Consider the following 16,634-nt stretch of genomic DNA (forward strand, 5'->3'; position numbering starts at 1 on the left):
TGTTTGAAGGCAGAGGGGAAGGAGCCATTGGAGATTGAGTGGTTAAAAATAGAAGTTAAGGAAGGTAGGAGGGCAGGGGCAATGCTTTTAATAAGGTGAGAGGGAATGGAGTCCGAGGCGCAGGTGGACGGGGTGGCACTTGCGAGGAGGGAGGAGATCTCCTCTGAGGATACTGCAGGAAAGGATGGGAAAGTAGGGGAGAGGGTTGTTGGGCGGGAGGGGAGAGGCGGAGGGGTGACTTTGGGGAGCTCAGACCTGATTGTGTTGATTTTCGTGAGGAAATAGGTGGCCAGATCATTGGGGGTGAGAGATGGGGGAGGGGGAGGACCTGGGGGCCTAAGAAGAGAGTTAAAGGTCCGGAACAATCGGCGGGGGTGACGGGCATGGGTGTCGATGAGGGAGGAGAAGAAGTTTTGCCTGGCGGAGGAGAGGGCAGAGTTAAGGCAGGAAAGGATAAATTTGAAGTGTGTGAGGTCGGCTTGGTGCTTTGACTTTCGCCAGCAGCGCTCAGCAGCTCGAGCATAGGAGCGTAGGAGGCGGACAGAGTAGGTGATCCCGGGCTGTGGGTTAGTGGAGCGAGAGCGGCGGAGGGAAAGGGGGGCGAGAGAGTCGAGATGAGTAGAGAGGGTGAAGTTGAGAGCGGAGACCTGATCATCGAGAGTGGGAAGAGAGGACAGGGCGGCAAGGTGAGGAGAGATGCTATTGGAAAGACGGATGGGATCGAGAGAGAGGAGGTCTCTGTGGGGCAGTAGCGAAGATTTGCAGGGGGAGGGAGTGTGAGAGATGAGGCAGGTGAGAAGGTTATGGTCAGAGAAAGGGATTTCAGAGTTGGTAAGGGAGGAGATAGTGCAGTGGTAGGAGATGACGAGACCGAGGGTGTGACCGAGTCGGTGAGTGGGCGCGGTATGGTGGAGGAGGAGGTCGGCAGATTCGAGGAGGGATAGCAGGCGGGCGGCAGAGGAGTCGTCGGGTACATCCATGTGGATGTTGAAGTCTCCGAGGATCAGAGTGGGCAGAGAGAAGGAGAGAAGGAAGGTGAGAAAGGGGACAAGGTGGTTGAAGAAGTCGGAGGTGGGACCGGGAGGGCGGTAGATGACAGCGACAAGTAACTGGAGGGGGTGGTAGAGGCGAATGATATGGGCTTCGAAGGAGGGGAAGGAGAGGGAGGGGGGAGGAGGGATAGTGCGGAAGCGGCAACGGGGCGAGAGGAGGAAGCCGACGCCTCCTCCCTTACCGGTGAGTCTGGGGGAGTGGGAGAAGGAGAGGCCTCCGCTGGAGAGAGCGGCGGCGGAGACCGTGTCTTTGGGAGAGAGCCACGTTTCTGAAAGGGCGAGGAGGAGGAGAGAGCGAGAGAGGAAAAGGTCATGGATGAAAGGTAGCTTACCTGTAATAGTGCGGGGGTTCCAGAGGCCACACTTGAAAGTAGCTGTGGGTGCAAGGGAGGGAGGGGGGGGAAGGGCGGGGGGAGGGGAGGGTTTGGATGGGAAGGAGGTGGCGGGGCCCTGGACGGGCAGAGGGGGATGAGGGGTAGCGGTGGGACAAGAGGACTGGGATGGGGCGTGGGTGGATTTCCACCCTTTATTCACCACATAGCACATATCCATAATTTAGTTATGTATATTGTCTTGACTCCTCTTCTAGACTTACAGTCATTGCTCACTGTGGGCAGGGAACATGTCCACCAACTCTGTTGCATTGTATGCTTAGCACAGTGCTCTGCATACAGTAGGTGTTCAATAAATACAATTGACTGATTGGGCGAGGACAAGAATATACCAGAGTTGACAGATATGTTCCCAGTCCACAACAAGCTTCAGTCTAGAGAATCTTCAGTCTAGACGATGAAGATTTGAATATCAGGACCAAAGATTGTAACTGCTCTCCTTACTAGCTGCCTGTCACACTTCCAGGGCTGCCATGATGTGGCTCTACACAGATCATCACCCCTGTGGTAAAAACATCCCAAATGCATATTCTGTTGACATTAGAATATATCTTGTCCCTCTTAACCATTTGTTTTGGATCATTGCTCAACTCTAATGACAAGCATCCAAAATCTATTCAATATTAATATTTCCATAGACAGTGTGTGCAAGGAAGCAAAATAATCTCTCTCATGGACACTCATATTTGTCTATATAGCCCTGTCTTCCTCAACATCTAGGAACTGCCTACTGTAAAATGGCCTACTGGCCTTCTAGTTGACTCATGTTCTACTTGGATAGCTAGTCCCATTAGAGTGTTAGCCTCTAATGGACAAGAAATGTGTCACTTCTTTATTATTTTGTACTTCCAAGTGTCTAGTATTGTGTACTGCACCAACTGGGTGCTCAATATATGCTACTACTATCAATTAAATGTTCAGATATGGAACACCTTGGGTAATTACATCACACTCATTGTTGAATTGAAAGGAGCTGAGTATTTAGGAAGCTAGTACCAACCCGATAACCCTCTGACTGAAAAGCATCGAGTCCTAGTGGAAAGAGCATTAGCCTGGAAGACCTGGGTTTTACTTATGCTCTACCAGCTGCAAGTTGTGTGACCTCAGGAATATCACTTACATTTTCTGTGCTATAGTTTCCTTATCTGTTAAATGGGGATTAAAAATCTGTTCTCCTTCTCTCAAACTGTGAACCCTTTATGGGACAGGGGCCATGTCCAATCTGATTTCATGGGGTTTGGCACCTAATAAGCCCTTAACAGATACCACTGTTATTATTAATATTCTGCATTAGACGAAGGCCCAAAACCCATTAGTCTGACTCCCTCATTATGCTGCTTAAGGTACAGTGTGGCTATTTTTAATGCTATTTAGACAAGGGCATAGAGTTAATGTATTAAAGGTAAGGTCTGAGTCTGCAGTTACCTACTGCTTTCTGATAGATTCTAAGTCGAGTTTTCAACAAAGCAGCTTGAGTCTTGAGCACATGCAGAGTTAATGGGGCTCTATTTTTATACAGTTTACCTCAGAAAACCCAGCGGAGCGACTAGCATGAAGCTACATTTGCCTACTTTGAAAGGAGAGCAGAAAAAATTATTAGAATATGTTTCCAGGACATTTCTATACATTCAAATGGATTATTAAATCAGGTCTTTTAGCTTTTGGGTCAGGCTTAGGAACTCAATATCCCTGACTCTCTCAATTAGATTATTTTATTGCCCTTCCTTCAACATAAAGCTCCACTGAGAAGCTCAGTAAAGCTTTCTCATATCCAGAGCCCTTAGAAATTGTATACTTTGAATTTGTATAGCACTTTTTTCCAACATGTTTTCACATTCCTCATTTCATTAAATCACATTTATCTTCATTTTCAGGCCTAGATTTCCATACCTATTTATCTGAGAAGGATATTTAGTCTTGAAAGTATTCTTTATAGATTCAGAAAAAAATGATGCTTTCCAAAGGCAAATCAGTAATTCATATATTTCCACTCACCAGTCTCAGGAATTTGTCAGCAAGTGCCTAGCTTTGTAGCTTCAGCAGGGGGTTGGGAGGGGACAGACCTTTGCCTTCTCTAATGACAGTCACTATATGAGCCTCTTCATTACATCGTCCCTGATGGCTGACCGTAAGGGAATTTTTAATGAAGGGAATTGAGAGGAAATGGCTGCACCCATGCTTTGCCTTTGGAAAGGCTTTTTTTTTTTTTTTTTACCTCATTCCCACTCCTATTTCTCACGTTACCTTTAACCCTTCTCACTGAGATTACCCCACCTAGTAGCCCTCTCTTTACATCTAATGACCCATATACATGCCAATAGTAACAATTATATCCAAAAACTGGAACATTCTCTCTCAACCTTTCTGAACCAAATGGTCAGTTAAAAATCTGTTTTCTGAGCCCTTGCTGTGTACAGAACACTCTATTGAGGACTAATAATAATAATAATAATAATAATAATGTTGGTATTTGTTAAGCACTTACTATGTGCCAAGCACTATTCTAAGTGCTAGGGTAGATATAGGGTAATCAGGTTGTCCCATGTGAGGCTCACAGTCTTAATCCCCATTTTACAGATGAGGTAACTGAGGCACAGATAAGTTAAGTGACTTGCCCAAAGTCACACAGTTGACAGGTGACAGAGCCGGCATTAGAACTCATGACCTTTAGCTCCTAAACCCATGCTCTTTCCACTGAGTCACACTGCTTCTCTATGATGAAGCCTACGATGAAGTTGAATATTCAACCCCTATCCAAGAAGTTAACACTCTTAATGGGGTAACAAAAAAATACAAATTATTTAGAAATAGTGAGAACAAAAGAAACAACACCACATTAACTGTTGATAGGAAGAGTGTGGCATGATTTATTCAACATCAAATGACAGGATAGGATCAGATACACTGAAGTCCTAGAAAATGGTAAATCTTCTAGCATTGAAGTTATGCTTACTACAACACAATTATTTTGGGATGAATACATTAGGAGAATGAATGACCTCAAAATACTCAAGCAGCTGCAGAATGTTGAAATGAAGTTGGGAAATGGAAAGGGAATGAAAAAAAAATAATAATTTCAGGATGTAGTAAGACTAAGCTTCAGACCTCAGTGCATCTCTACTGAATGCTGGGAGTTTACTGCTGCAGAGAGACCACTATGAATCACTGCAGTTTAGAAAGAAATGGCTATTTGTAGCAGAGCTCCATAAGGAACATGGAACAAGGAAACAAAGGTGTAAACACAACACAAACAACCTGAGAACATTGTAAGGTTAGGATTTGGTGTATGAACAGTGAGATTAGGATTGCATCCCTGCACTGACCTGTTCAGTAAAACCTTCATCAATCAGTGGTATTTATTGAGGAAATTATTATTATTATATAGTATATATTAAAATTGAGGCATTGGTTAAATGCTTACTATGTGTCAAGTATTGAGGCAGATACAAGATAATTAAGTCAGAAACAGTTCTGGTTCCACATAGCGTTTACAATCTAAGTAGGAGGGCAAAAGGCCTTTAATCCCCATTTTACAGGTGAGAAAACTGAGGCTCAGAGCATTTATTGCATTTATTTGCCTTACCATATTTAGACTACAAGCCTCTTGAGAAAATAAGTATTAAATAACTAAAATTTCTGTAAGAAAGAACAAAGTCATAAACTGTTAGTGATTTAAAACACATTAACTATGAGTTATTGTATTTATTAAGCACTTACTACATACTAAGTGCTAAGGTAGATACAAGATTATGAGGTCAAACACAATCCCTGTCCCAAATGGGACTCCCAATTTTTGTATCTCCATTTTCCAGATGAGGAATCAGAGGCTCAGAGGGATTTTGACTTCCCCGGGTCATACAACAGGCCACTGGCAGAGGTAGGACTTATACTTCCTGATTCCTAGTCTCATGTTCTTTTCACTACGTACCACTGCCTCCCCAAATAGTACTTATTTTAGAGATAGTGGGAAAAAATAGAGTAGAAGGATATGTCCTGAAATGATATAGTACAGTACAGTGCTCTGCACACAGTGAGTGCTCAATAAATATGATTTATTAATGAACAAATTAATTAATTAGTTAATTAATATGGGTGGGAGAATGGAGTTGATTACTCAAGGACTTAGATGATGGAGAAGTGCTGAAGTGGAAAATAGGGTGGAAATTGAGGAATGGGGAAATAGTAGAAAAGGGAAACTAGGGTGATGTAGGGTGAGGGTGAGAGATTATTCAGGGCATCCTTAGCTTCCCATTTGCCAAAACACTCTGTAAAACATCGGAGAAGATACAAATAAATAAAATCTACAAAGAAATATCCCATTTTGAAGTGCCAGAAACATAACACTTCAAATTATTTGGAATCTAATTACAGTATCTGATATTTTTATTAATGAAGGATAAGGCAATTAGTTGGGGAAAGTAGCTGTTTTAAACTGTGCTACTTTTAATAAATATGAATTTCAATGAGATAGTCCTTTGACATAGAAACTTTTTCCTTTGATTTTTTTTCTGCTTTGAAAGTAAAAGTTTAATAGTGGATAGAACTATAGCTATTTTATTAATGACCTTGTCCTGCCAAAAATGTTGTGTTTTCTTTATGTAGGCAAAAGATACTATTTCTACAGTGTCTTTAACTCACAATAGGCATGAAATATTTTAATATTAAGTTCCCCTACAGATTTCCTCTGTCATTTTGTCGACCATGCTCTCTGCCTGAGCAATGCAGAAACACTCTTGAAAACTGAGTTACATTTCTAAGATGGAAAATGATGCAAATAATCTAAAATAAAAAGCAGTTTTTTTTAATGGCCTTTATAAAGAGTCTACATATAGAGTCCACCCAAACACCTGCTTTGTGGTTCACTATATTCATTCTTTTAATTGCATATACTGAGTACTTACTTTGTGTGAAGCACTGTACTAGTCACTTGGGAGAGTAAAATAACAACAGACACATTCCCTGCCCACAACAAGCTCACAGTTTGGGGAAGGGGGAGACAGACATTAATATTCACAAATTAATAAATACAGATATCTACAGACTTATACATATACCTTTATATATTTGACAATCTTGAATAATCTCTTGTCATTTATTTTTGTGATATTCCAGATCAAATTTCATTTATGATACATTTCTTAGGTAAAGATAATATTCATTTATCTCATTGCAAAAATGAGCCCACAGCTTGATAAAAGTATATTATAAACATTTATTTGTCCAGTCCAGTAATGTACTGATTATTAAATTCCTAACTCACAAATGACTAGAGACCAAATAATCATTTTTCAAGAATTTGTACTACTTCTTGTATAATTAAATCAAGTATTTTTCAAATGTGTTTCCTACTTCCACAAGACAACCTGTCAAAAACTGGAATTGTTATTGTTCATGTTAGACTGCAGGTATCACCTTGAGTCATTACAGAATAAGTATCCTATTAATTTTAAATACCCTGATATTCTCTAAAATTGAAACGGCAATCACAAACGTAAGCTTTCTTGGAAGACAAAGATAATAATGGGTCTGACTCATCCTCTGGATGAGAGATGTCTCTCAAGACATTTGAAGTGGAAGAGTATATGCATTTCTTTTATATTATTAAAAGACATTGTGCACATTTTCAGAAAAATTAGTGGGCTAGATAGAAATTTAGAGATGCAGAAGAGAAAATTTAAGGATGTTAGAATATTACATCCATCAACACTAGGATGGCTATTTCAGGCCCACCACCCCAGAGTTTCTCCAGGTATCATATTGCCAGTGTTACAGGCAATATACTAGCACTGAGAGGGCATTCAATTGACTTAATGTAGATTAATCAATCTATCATTTGTATTTATTGAGCTCTTACTCCGTGCAGATTACTAAGTGCTTGGGAGAATACAGAAGAATTAGTAGACCTGAGACCTTCCCTCAGTGAGCTTACAATCTAGTGGAGGAAGCCAACACTAGAATATATTACAGGTGGGTGGGAGCAAAATAATTTAAAGATAGAGGTACAAAAGTGCTGTCTGTCTAGTGGATGGGGAGGAAAGTACCTACCTTCTGGGCTGAGGGGTTGAGGATTCAAGTTCATTCATCCAACAGTATTTATTGAGCACTTAATATGTTCAGAGCACTGTACTAAGCACTTGGAATGTACAATTCAGCAACAAGTGTATAGGTAATGCAGAAGGATGGAATTATGTAGGCAAATGAAAAATTAGTTAGGAAGGATTCACTCATTCAGTCATATTTATTGAGCACTTACTGTGTGCAGAGCACTGTACTAAGTGCTTGGAATGTACAATTCGGGAACAGATAGTCAATCCCTGTCCAACAATGGGCTCACACTCTAAAAAGACAACAAAACAAAAAGGAGATGTAATTTTAGTAGGACATGGGAGGTGCGGATGACATTAATGAGAGTATTCATGGTCTACTTATGATCACATTTTTATATTGGGTAGGTAGGCCCAGATGACTGAGAGGGTCAGTGGGATGTTTGGGTTGACCTCAGGGGAACGTAGATCTCATGCAGTTCATCGAGAATGTGACCTTCTGTCCAATTTTGGGGACTGGGAGAAGACACACTTAGAGAGTAGTGACTTGGACTGTAAATTCTTCCCACTCTTCCCAACCAAAGTAAAGCAATGGCCATCACCTCTGCTCATACATAGGACCGATCCCTGCTTTCTAGTTAGTAGAATCCTAAACATCTGCTTACATTTGGGATGGCTAGGAAGAGAAGGTATAGTTGGTGTGGTGGTGGAATATGTCTGAAACAGGACACTTCATATTTCCACCCAAACCATGTCTTCCCTCTGACTTTCCTATCACTATAGACAGTGCAGTATCCTCCATGTCTCAAAAGCCCACAAACTTGGGGTTATCCATTACTTATATCTCTCATTCAACACACATATCCAAACCATCACCTAATCCTTGTCTGTTCAACCTTCACAACATTGCTAAAATCCACCTTTTTCTCAACATCCACAATGCTAACATTTTGATCTAAATAAAACATCAAAATACATATCATACACCTGAGTTCTCCTCTCTGTCTATCCCACCTTGATTACTCCAGACTCCTCACTGACCTCTCTGTCTCTTCCTTCTTTGAACCATACTCTGTTGCCTGGATTAATTTTCTACTAAACCATTAAATCCACGTTTCCCCACTCCACAGGAACCTCCAGTGGTTCATTCATTCATTCAATCATATTTATTGAGCGCTTACTGTGTGCAGAGCATTGAACTAAGTGACTGGATAGTACAATAGCGCAAGATAAAGAGAGACAATCCCTGCCCACAATGGGCACACAGTCTAGAGGAGGGGAGACAGATATCAATACAAGTTACCCATCCAAATCCACATCAAAGAGAAACTCCTTGTCATAGGCTCTACAGCACTCAATCTCCTTGCTCCCTCCTACCTTACCTTCCTTATTTCCTACTACAACCGAACCCACACACATTCCTTCTCCAGTGCAAATCTCAATCTCACCTTTCTCCCTGCCGACCCTTTGCCCACATCCTGCTACTGGCCTGGAATGCCCTCCCTCTTCAAAGCTTACAGATGATCACTCTCCCAACCTTCCAAGTCCTATTAAAAGCACATATTCTCCAAGAGGCCTTCCCTGATTGTCTTCATTTCCTCTCTCCCGCTCCCTTCTTTGTCAGTCTTGAACTTTATTCACCTCTTTCTCAACCTAAAAGCACTTATGTACATAGCAGTAATTTATTTATTTATATTAATGTCTGTCACCTCCTCTAGACTGTAAGATCATTGTGGGCAGGGATCCTCTCCACCAACTGTTATAGTACCCTTCCAAGCACTTAGTATAGTTGTCTGTATGCAGTAAGAGCTCAATAAATGTAATTGATTGATTGAACTGCCATGGGCCTTGGTTACTGGGAAGTGTATGGAGGTGGAGGATAGCCCTATAGTGAGGATATTTTGTCCTGAAGCTACTACAGAAATATGTTTGTGTGCATGTGTGTGTGTTTGTGGGTGGGGAAAGGGAAAAACTGTAGCTGTGCTCTTCAGTCACCTCCCAGTGGAACTCAAGGAACCATAAAGAATGTAAGGTAAATGAGAGAAGAGTTTCTGCCTAAAGCCATCCTGCTAGAGTTGTAAAACTCATTTGCACCATGAGGGAAGAATAGACAAATTATTGATGATCTTATCAACTTTCAAAAGAAAAGAAACTGATTTAAATGGGGACTCTATTTTCCTCCAGGAAATACAACTATTTATTTTCTGCCTTCCTGCCAAATGAAGATGGAAACTAAAAATAAAAACCTTTCAGAATTCCTAGTTTATTTTATTGTTATTTATTCCAACTGAATGGTAATTTTAGTTTCAAGAGTAAGTGAAGAGATAGGCGAAATAAATTTTTTATTCATCTATATATTTCTCTGTCAAGTTTACACATCTTGAGAATTATTGCTAGTGTCATTAGTTTTCTTTGTATCTATTGCTGACAAAACTTTATAGCCAGACAACATTCTGACCAACAGATTGTATTTTTAATGTTGTTATATTGCCCCACTCTATTCTATCAGTAAATATAGGACTGCAGTAAATTAAACAATTAGCATTCCATCTACAAACACCACCTATGTAGAGGAAAATCAATACTTGGTAGAAATTATAGTGAAAAAGGTTAATAGGATTCAATTTTATCAATGTTAATAAAGAACAAGATAATTAATGCCAATTAATGCCAGGGCTTCATTTTGTCCAATATAATACCAGTAGCTGTTCTCGTACAATTTAAAGTCAAGCAAAATCGTATATTCTGTCCATGTAATCCTTGCTATAAGAAAAAAAAACAAAAAAACAAACCACCATATACATGAGCAAAATGTGTAGCAAAGTAAGCTACTTTTCTTCTTAGATATTGTCATTTTCAATTCATACAACTTTATGGTTCTTTTTTCCAGAGAGTTTTCATGATAAAAAATATACAGAAGTGGTTTACTATTTCTGCCTTCATTGTGGTAAAAATGTAAGTCTATACCCTTGCCTTGGATCAACATTTTGATCCAAGACATTCAATTATATTTATTGAACACTTACTGTGTGCAGACCACTGTACTAAGTATTTGGGAGAGTACAGTACAAAAATGAAACAGATCACCTGTCCACAATGAGCTTGCTGTCTAGAGCTGGGGAGACAGATATTAATGTAATGAAATTACATGAAATACAGATAAATACTATGGGTCTGGGAGTGAGGAAGAACTAAAGGAGCAAGTTAGGGCAACACTCAAGGGAGTGGGAGAAGAGTAAAGAGGGGACTTAGGGAAGGCCTCTTGGAGATGTTCCTTCAATAAGGTTTTGAAGTGGGGAGTGTAATTGTCTGTACAATCACTTGATCATCTGTCTTTGACTCTTTCCCAGGAGGCTGCTGCCCAGCACAGGTGAATCAACTTTGCCTAACTCTTTGGTGTCCATTAAGGGAAACCCTAATGATAGAATATTTCTCAATGGCATAGCTCTACGCTTCATTAGCATACACAAACTGTCCTGCCATGTTAAGACATTGAATCATAGGAAAGAAGCTACTTTCATATGTTTTTAAATTGTATGATTGGCTTTTTGTCTATCAACTGTTTAAAGGTTTCCCTTTATTTAGGTCTTTGTACAAAACTCCTGAAGACCTGCTGTTCAAATAGTGAGCACAGAACATCCCAAACTCTTCCTTTCTTGTAATATTATGATAATAATAATAATAATGTTGATATTTGTTAAGCACTTACTATGTGCTGAGCACTGTTCTAAGCACTGGGGTAGATACAGGATAATCAGGTTGTCCCACGTGAGGTTCACAGTCTTCATCCCCATTTTACAGATGAGGGAACTGAGGCACAGAGAAGCAAATTGACTTGCCCAAAGTCACATAGTGGACAAGTGGCAGAGCCGGAGTTAGAACCCATGACCTCTGATTCCTAAGCCCATGGTCTTTCCACTGAGCCACACTGTTTCTCTATCGAAGTGAGCCCCATGTGGGACAGGAAGTGTTTCGGATTGTACTTTATCTACCCTAGTAATTATGTGCTAGGCACTTTTCCCAAGGTAAACCCGTGGTATCCACCATCTCAAGGTGAAATGCTCTTTTGTGACCGGCCGAGCAAGCAGGAGGAACTGGGAAGTGTAGATGGGAAACCACCCCAAATTGCTAAATTGAAAGCCTAAGCCGGAATTATAGAAGGTGTCCCTCGCCCCCGTGCCCATCAAATTTGGTATGGAGTCGGGCAAGGCAGAGATTGGATAAACTGAGGCCGGAGCTGGAATGGCCTAGAAGCATGGGTAATAAACACCTGCAGTTTCTGATCTTCTATGCAGTGGATTGAGACTTGCAGCAGCCGGCTGCAGGTCACCTCTGCCCAGAGAGTGATATGCCCACTCTGCCTGCACCGTGAGGAGCCGTGGGATGGTTAGGTGAGTGTCCCACCCTGCTGAATGCTCGTAGGACTGGAAGCCAGGCACTTGAATGCTCTTGGGGCTGGAAGCCAGACGCATAAGTGGATTCCTCTCAAGTTGGAAGTGCATGTGGGTGAAAGAGAGCAAGCCGCCTCACAACATGTGGGTAATGCATAAGTGGATTCTTCCTGAGTAGGAAGTGCTCGTGGGTGGGAGCTAGCCACTTCACCATTTGCAAACAAACTAGAAGTGAATTCCTCCTGGGTGGGATGTGGGTGTTTTTACCACGTGCGAGTAACGAATAAGTATATTCTTCCTGTTAGGGAAGCTCTAATATCATTAAATAATCATATTCCTCTTGAAATGGGAGTTCAATTTACCGCCTCTAAAATAATCAAAAGGTTCAATTCTCTATGCCAAAATAATCAAACAATTCAATTCACCTCATGGAATGAATTTTGAATTAAACTCAAACTTTCTGTCCCCAGTCTCTCTCTCGCCGCACTGATTCCACAACAAACCTGTCGCCAGGTGATGGGTGACAGTACAGAGTGCTTAACAAATGCCAAAATTATCATTGATTCAAGAATAATGATTTGAAAGTTACAATTGTTGCTAATCTTAATACAACTCTGCTCATTTTTCCCCTTTAGATCCCTGGCCCTAGTGGACAATCACTTGTACTCTACCTTACCTCCAGTGTAATAATAGTCAGTTGGTCTGGGCTGGATTAACCTTCCCTGGCAGCCCAGATTTACTTATTTTAAGAGACTCCTAGATGCTAACAATATATTACGCTGTGCATGCCACAATACAATAATATCACTGTAACACTGGCTTGATTCAAAGCCGCAACCATTGCAGCCAACTGAGGGTTAGTGGGGCGGGGGGAAGACGAGGAGGAGGAGGGAAGAGGGAAAAGTGACAAGGAAAGGACAGGAAAGATAGGGGGCAGGAAAGGGACTGAAAGGAAGGAAACTGGGCTGTAATTTTCTTTTTTTTTTGGTGTGTGTGTGTGGTGTATGTGTTAAGTGATTACTATGTGTTTACTATGTGTCAGACACCATACTAAAATATGGGCTAGATATAACTGAGTTTGACTCAGACCCTTCCCCACATAGGGCTCAAAGTCTTATTCACCATTTTTCAGATGAGGTAACTGAGGCACAGAGAAGTTAAGTGACTTGCCTAAACTCATAGAGCAGGTAAGTAGAGCAAGGGGGATTAGAACCCATTATCTGTCGCCCAGCCCCATGCACTTTCCACTAGGCCAGGCTGCTTCTCTGCCACTTGGCTGCTGTGTGATCTTGGGCAAGTCACTTAACTGCTCTGTGCCTCAGTTACCTCATCTGTTAAATGGGGATTAAGACTGTGAGCCCATGTGGGACAACGTGGTTACCTTGTATCTACCCTAGCACTTAGAACAGGGCTTGGAATATAGCAGGTGGTTAACATACTATTATTATTATTATTTCCCAGGTTGAGAGCCACATTTGCATAGACTACAGACCACTGATTTAATACTTTTAAAATTTCATTATTTCTAGTTTCAAATTTTTTTTTTTCCAGTGAATGTCTTCATGACTGAATATCCCACCTTTCTGTGAAGATGCTTGTTTTTTGCCAGGTTTCAACAAGTTCCTTCAACCAGCAACTATTTCTGTAACCTAGCAATTCATTATTTCCCTGGAACTAATATGAAATGCCTCTTTCCCCTTGTGCAAACTGGTGGTCACCTCTCTACTTTTCCTAGCAGTTTTTGAGTAGTAAAGTGGAGTTCCTGAAAGCCTGTAATCAGCAGGCATTTCATTTAAGCTTGTCAAGTTCCTGCAAAGAATTTTCAAGTAACTCAGTGACCCCTGAAATCTCATTGCTAGAGTCAGCAAAAGTCTGCAAAAATCAAAGAGTAGCTATTATGGAAGCCTCCTGAAGCCAGTTCTCAAACTTTGATAGTAATGGAATAATTTAAATCTGACACCTTACAAATAACAGAGTCCATATTGCAGTCCATAGTAGTATATTAACACTTCTTTTGGGGCATGTACAATCCACAAAAATAATTGGAATTTGGAAGATTGAATGAAATAGCATCTGCTTTGTTACTCTACCTATTTTTAACTGGTTTGCATGTTTATAGAGATGGATTACTCCTAAGGGAAAGCACCATATTTTGGGGGAAATAGAAGCAGATGGCTCCCAGCAATCACATACACAAACATCATTTTACACGTTGATAGAACCTAAGAGTCATTATCTTACCTTAATATGGCTTAGTGCAGTATTTTCCAGAGGGAGGTGCAGTTTGCTGGAAAATGTCATCAGTTGCAGGAGCTACTTTCTGTGCGAGCTAGGGAGAAAAACTGAGGGAGGGATGGAATAGCAGAAGATACAGAATGATAGCTAAAGAATATTCAGAAAGGAAAATGCATATGTCAGTCATCTGAGGTAGGTGAGAGTAGAAAATGTTGAGGTTGAGAGGGGAAGCTGATAAGGAAAAAGGGGAAAAGCAAAAGGGGAAATTTAAACAAACTGAAAGGAGGTCTGTGAAATAAAGGAAGATCTCATAAGGAAAACTGGTGGATGGGTACCTCTTGGGATAGCATATGAGATGGAGTGTGCCATGATTTTAACCTTTTGCCAACTGTTCAAATAACTGGGATTGACCATAATTAATGATTAGGGATACAGCATGGCCCAGTGGAATTGGGAGGATCTAATCCTAGCTCAGCCTTTGACCTGCTGTGAGAGCCTGGATTATACACCTAAGTAGCAGTAACAGTGATATTTAGTGGGTGCCTACTGGATGTTATGCACTCTAATAAGTCTTTGAGCAGTAGTAACAATATTCCTTGAGTGGCCGTATTGGTATTTACTGAGTACCCACTTCATGCAAAACAGTGTCCTAATAACTTGTGAATACTGAACGAAGAAGTGACAAATATCTTCAAAGAGGTTATACACTAATACATGAGCAACACATAAAAAAAATTTACTAAAGGTAGAGGAGTCAAGATAATTGAATAAATGTACTTACCAAAGTGAGGAGGATGAATACAAATAAGTTATTAAATTCTAGAGGACAACAGAAACAAGAGAAAAATTCCCTGCCCTCAAGTAGCTTACATACTAATATAGAGGATGTCACCTAGAAGCCCTGCACCCTTTCTTCAGGCTGACCTTCAGACAACAGAGAAACAATTTGGAAAGGCACTGATCAGACAGCGTGGCTCAGTGGAAAGAGCATGGGCTTTGGAGTCAGAGGTCATGAGTTCGAATCCCAGGTCTGCCACTTGTCAGCTGTGTGATTGGGGGCAAGTCACTTCACTTCTCTGTGCCTCAGTTACCTCATCTGTAAAATGGGGATGAAGACTGTGAGCCCCACGTGGGACAACCTGATTCCCCTGTGTCTACCCCAGCACTTAGAACAGTGCTCGGCACATAGTAAGCACTTAACAAATACCAACATTATTATTATTAGAAGGTAGCCAAGCAGATGATACAAGAAACAGGAGTGGTACACAATATCTGATTGCATAACTTGGGACCAGGATACCTAACTGCATCTTAACTGATGGGAAAAATGGAATCAGAGAAGGGGTACAGACCTCTGCATTGGACAATTTTGTTGGGGGGATGGGTAAATAGGGAAGAGTTTTGCTTAGTTGGGAGTGTGAGCCCATTATTGGGCAGGAATTGTCTCTTATCTGTTCCCAAATTGTACATTCCAAGTGCTTAGTACAGTCCTCTGCACATAGTAGCACTCAATAAATTCTATTTAATGAATGAATGAAGGGATGGTGTTAATGAAAAGGAGGATCTTTAATGTGTCAGGATATGGTGGGAAATGAACTAGAATTGGGCCAGAGTGGAAGCTATTTGGCTACAGATTTCAAGAAATGTGTAGGAAGAACTCGTAGGATCTGACAGGAGAAATAATGTGAGAGCAAAAAAAAAAAAAACACAACAGTGAGAAGTCAAGGATGACATCAAGTTTGTGGGCTTTGGGACAAGGAGGATGGTGATGTTAACACAGATGGCAAAGCTAGGAAGAGGATACGGTTTAGTAAGAGAGATAAGTAGTTGAATTTTAAACATATTGATAATAATAAAATCAATGTGATATTTGTTACTTACTATGTGCCAGTCACTGTACTAAGTGCTGGGGTAGATACAAGATCATTAGTTGGACACAGTTTCTGTGCCAAATAGGGTTCATAGTCTTAATTCCCATTTTACAGATCATATAACTGAGGCATTGATAAGTTAAGTGACTTGCCCAAGGTCACGCAGTAGATAAGTGGCAGGTAGGATTAGAACCCAGGTCCTTCTGATCCCAGACTTTATCCACTAGGCCACAATGCTTCTAATGATGCAGCTTCTCATAATGGTGAGGTGCTGCAGGAATATGCAGGAGGAAACATCTTGGAGGCAAGAAAAGATTAGGATTATAATTAGAAGGATTTGTGCTGAAAAGCTGGATTTGGGAGTCATGTGCATCAGAAAATATACTACTCTTCAAATTTATTAAGTTGTCAGTTTTTTATGGGACATGGATGGTCTCTGATTTGATTATTTTGTATCTATCCCAGAGTTTAACACAATGCTTGTCACAGTGCAAGCAACTATTAAATACTATAATCAGGTACCTACAGAATTACTTCAGCACGAATATGCTTCTTTCTACCCTGTCATTTTTAAAACGGGGATACGTCCTTATGACTTTCCCATCACTCTAGATCCTTATGACTTTCCCATCACTCTAGACAACACTAC

The sequence above is a fragment of the Ornithorhynchus anatinus genome, chromosome 1 (assembly GCF_004115215.2).
Source record: "Ornithorhynchus anatinus isolate Pmale09 chromosome 1, mOrnAna1.pri.v4, whole genome shotgun sequence".
Lineage (NCBI taxonomy): Eukaryota > Metazoa > Chordata > Mammalia > Monotremata > Ornithorhynchidae > Ornithorhynchus > Ornithorhynchus anatinus.